This window comes from Epargyreus clarus, unplaced genomic scaffold (genome assembly GCF_041222505.1).
Source record: "Epargyreus clarus isolate Ecla_fem2 unplaced genomic scaffold, WU_Ecla_fem_2.2 ptg000023l, whole genome shotgun sequence".
Classification (NCBI taxonomy): Eukaryota; Metazoa; Arthropoda; class Insecta; order Lepidoptera; family Hesperiidae; genus Epargyreus; species Epargyreus clarus.
The window spans coordinates 5,297,245-5,300,890 of record NW_027332230.1 but is presented as its reverse complement, the minus strand read 5'-3'; the positions used below and the strand labels follow the sequence as shown (position 1 = coordinate 5,300,890).

The window sequence follows — 3,646 nt, the reverse complement described above, 5'->3', positions numbered from 1 at the left end:
TGTGAACATTTCAACTGTAACATCTACGGTTCAATCATTAAAATGAAAAACGCCAAAAAATAGCAGGTCCTTATATGTTTGTCCCTGTAGTTCCTGGACTAAAAAAGGGCTACGATATCCCGTGCCTGTCGTAAGAAGCGACTAAAAGGGGGCTTCCAGAGTTGGGAGTGGCAGCAAGGAGCTCGAACCATCCAATAAGTGTCCCTGGGAAGGACGGCGGTATGTGTAGTCGCATACCGTCGTGAACACGGGATAGTTTAGGAGGAGCGAAAACTGCCCAGGGCAGAGCTTGATCGGGGCATTGCGCTTCGGTTGCGTTCCGTCGGAGATCCCGGAGTTCTCCAACAAACGTTGAGGACGGCCACCCGGCGTCACTCCCACGTCGTCGAGTACCTTTTGAAGATTTCCTCCTCATAAAGAAAAAGAAGGTCCTTGTATGGCAACTCTCCTTTATATGAAAGTTTTTCTTTTTACTTTTAGTACTTGTTGTTAAAGCGGCCACCATTATATATATTCCGTAAAAAAATAAGTTTCTATCTATTAAGGTTCCAGAAATAGAGCTCTATGTCAGACAGACAGCTTAGAAATAGGGTTCCGTTTTTACCCTTTGGGTATGGAACCCTAAAAAGTAATATAATATCAAAAACATTCCGAATTTCTGACAAATGTCATGACAAAAAACTAGATGTTACGGCTAATGTGCCTAAATCAGTTAAAACGCAGATTAGCTTGCCCATTACCTAAAGTACAAAACGAAGATTGTATCAATTTTCACCCCTTGACGACGACCCGTGCATGTCATGATGCGTCCTCGTGTCATGAATTTACGACAAACATTGTATATTTTCACGAAACAATATCGCTTTGTGGCACAATGTCGCTATGTGTCACGATACGTCATCGTGTCGTAAAAAGGCATGTGTTTTAGCCCTAAGAACAAGTCTGAAAAGATGTTTCGAATTTTAACTACATAGTTAATCTGCATATTTTCTAGCTAATCTTAAGACTGCCTAGTTAATGTGTATGCTAACGTATTCTACAATATAACGGTAACATACAAAAAATACAATAACTGTCGTGAGGTAAAGCAACTGTCACCGTATTATAAAATAATAATAAGTTTGTTTCCAAGGAAACAAATGTGCAAATTTCGGCCTTATTGCGCTTAAATAAATGTCTGTATGAAAATAATAAGCTTACATATACAAATTTACAATGTTCACAATGGAAAATCCCTCATAACTTCTAAACGGATTACCCTTATTATTCAATTCCTTTTGCCCTATCTGTTTTAGACCTAAATCTACCAAATGGCCTTAAAAACAAACCAATATCTACACAAACAAAAAATCATGTTTTCAACTTACGTAATATTTGATACGTAATATTACATAAATTTAGTTAAGTTCGTTTCAAATTATTCGAAATAAGAAACTGTTATATAAATCGAGCTTAGATAGCCACTTTATAACATATTCTTGCCATGATCACCAAAAATATCAGCTCCTAGTGGCTCGGTACAACAGCAAATACCGACTTACCTCCCTAAAAAATTGATAGCTATAAAAAAACGAAAATGCACAGTTTAATGTTGAATTTAAACAACCGTCCATTGCACAATTAGGGTATTTTTTTTTGCTCCATTGCTCGTACAAAACAAACATAATAGTTATATATAAAATGATATTGTTCGGTGAGCTAAGTTTTAAATAGAAGTGAATAAAAATATAGTCTAGCTGAAAATATGTATTATTAATATACTCTGGAAATATTAATTCTAAAAATAACTACAGGTTGAATGCAGAAGACAAGTGCAGACTAATAATTTAAGTATGAATTTGTTAGCGGTGAGTAAACTTACTGAAAAAGGATTTACTGTTAATTTCTTGAAAAACGGTTGCACTATTAGTAACTCTATGGATAATATCATCGCAACTGGCCACAACGTAAATGGTATATATAAATTTAAACAACTTGTCAAATCACCGATATGTAATTTGACAATGTCAAATAAATATTGGCATAGAAGACTAGCCCATATTAATCCGGAATATATGCGAATTTTAAAGAATATTGTCACTGGTCTTGATAATGTGAACATTACGACGGATATGACGACTAGTAAGAAACCATTTCCAAACCTCTGAACGCGAACGAACGATATACTGGAGATCGTACATACAGATTTATGTGGTCCCATGGAAGCTACTTCACTCAACGGTTCAAGGTACATGTTATTATTTATCGACTATTATTCTCGAATGACACGATGAATGTTTATTTTCTAAAACATAAGAGTGAGTCTTTAAGAAATTTCAAAAATATAAAGTGTTGAAAAGGGAACTAGCAAGTCGAACAAATGTATGAGATCAGATAGTGGGACGAAATTTTGTAATAGAGCTTTCAATATTTTCTTGTCAACAAATGGAATTCTACATCAGAAGGCGATACTATATACCCCTAAACAAATTGTTGTGGTTGAAACAGCTAACAGAACTATTATTGTAAATGCGAGAAGTCTAAAACGAATGTTATCATTATTAAATAAATATTTCATTTCATTTCAGAAGTCAGAAGTCTATTATAAATTGAAACGAATTTGAGCAAGAGCAGTAAATACTGTGGTTTATATCAAAAACCGGAGTCCGACGAAGTCAGTGAAAGATTACCAATGATTTTTGTCGGATATTCAGAAGAAAGTAAGGGATGTCGATTATTTAATACGAAGACACGTTAAATCACAATAAATAAATAAATAAATCACAATCAGTAGAGATGTTTTTTCCTGAGGATAATGGGAATAATTTCAGTTGTCAAAATAGTAACTTTTTTAGATTTAATTTATTGTCATGTTCGAATGAAAGTGATGATGAATGGCAAGATTATTTACATAACTACAAAGACTAACTACAAAAATTTAACTGGCTTTAAAAAATCTGTTGTTGAGATTCAACTAGTAGAAGGTACCGGAAAGGAAAAGAGTAGAAATATCTACAAAAAGGAATGAGATGCCATCAAAAACAATGCTTGTAAAAAGATCCAAGTCTCGCCATTCAGTTCTTCTACCGTAAAAAGTTTTGAGATCTATGTAAAACCAAGCCGGTAAATGTATGCAGTCCCTACTTAAGGGACCTTCTGTCTTAAGGTATTATCTCACTATCTAACCTAACAACATCTCATGGGACCATACCAATATTAAAAATCTTTTATGTTCTAAATAAATCGACGTGGCAATCGTACTAATGTTACCTGTGTGATGCGATATGATAAGATGAAAACACAATGTGACTTGCAGTACGATTGCCACGTTAATTTATTTAGAACATAAAACATTTTTAATATTGGTATGGTCCCATGAGATGTTGTTAGGTTAGATAGTGAGATAATACCTTAAGACAGAAGGTCCCTTAAGTAGGGACTGCATACATTTACCGGCTTGGTTTTACATAGATCTCAAAACTTTTTACGGTAGAAGAACTGAATGGCGAGACTTGGATCTTTTTACAAGCATTGTTTTTGATGGCATATATACTTAGCAGAGGGAGATATTCTTTATACCATCATTATCGACCCAATACTATTTCACTGCTGAGTACGGATCTCCTCTCATAATGAGAAGGATAATGCCAAAATAGGAAGTGGAAAC

General features: G+C 34.6%; 1 long non-coding RNA gene across 1 annotated transcript; it reads left to right on the top strand.

Moving 5' to 3' along the window:
• The first annotated feature begins 823 nt into the window (after positions 1 to 823).
• LOC140751864 (uncharacterized) lies at positions 824 to 2,772 on the top strand. The gene is made up of 2 exons (XR_012103387.1): positions 824 to 2,227; positions 2,568 to 2,772. It is a non-coding gene; the product is annotated as an uncharacterized LOC140751864 (long non-coding RNA).
• The last annotated feature ends 874 nt before the right edge of the window (positions 2,773 to 3,646 follow it).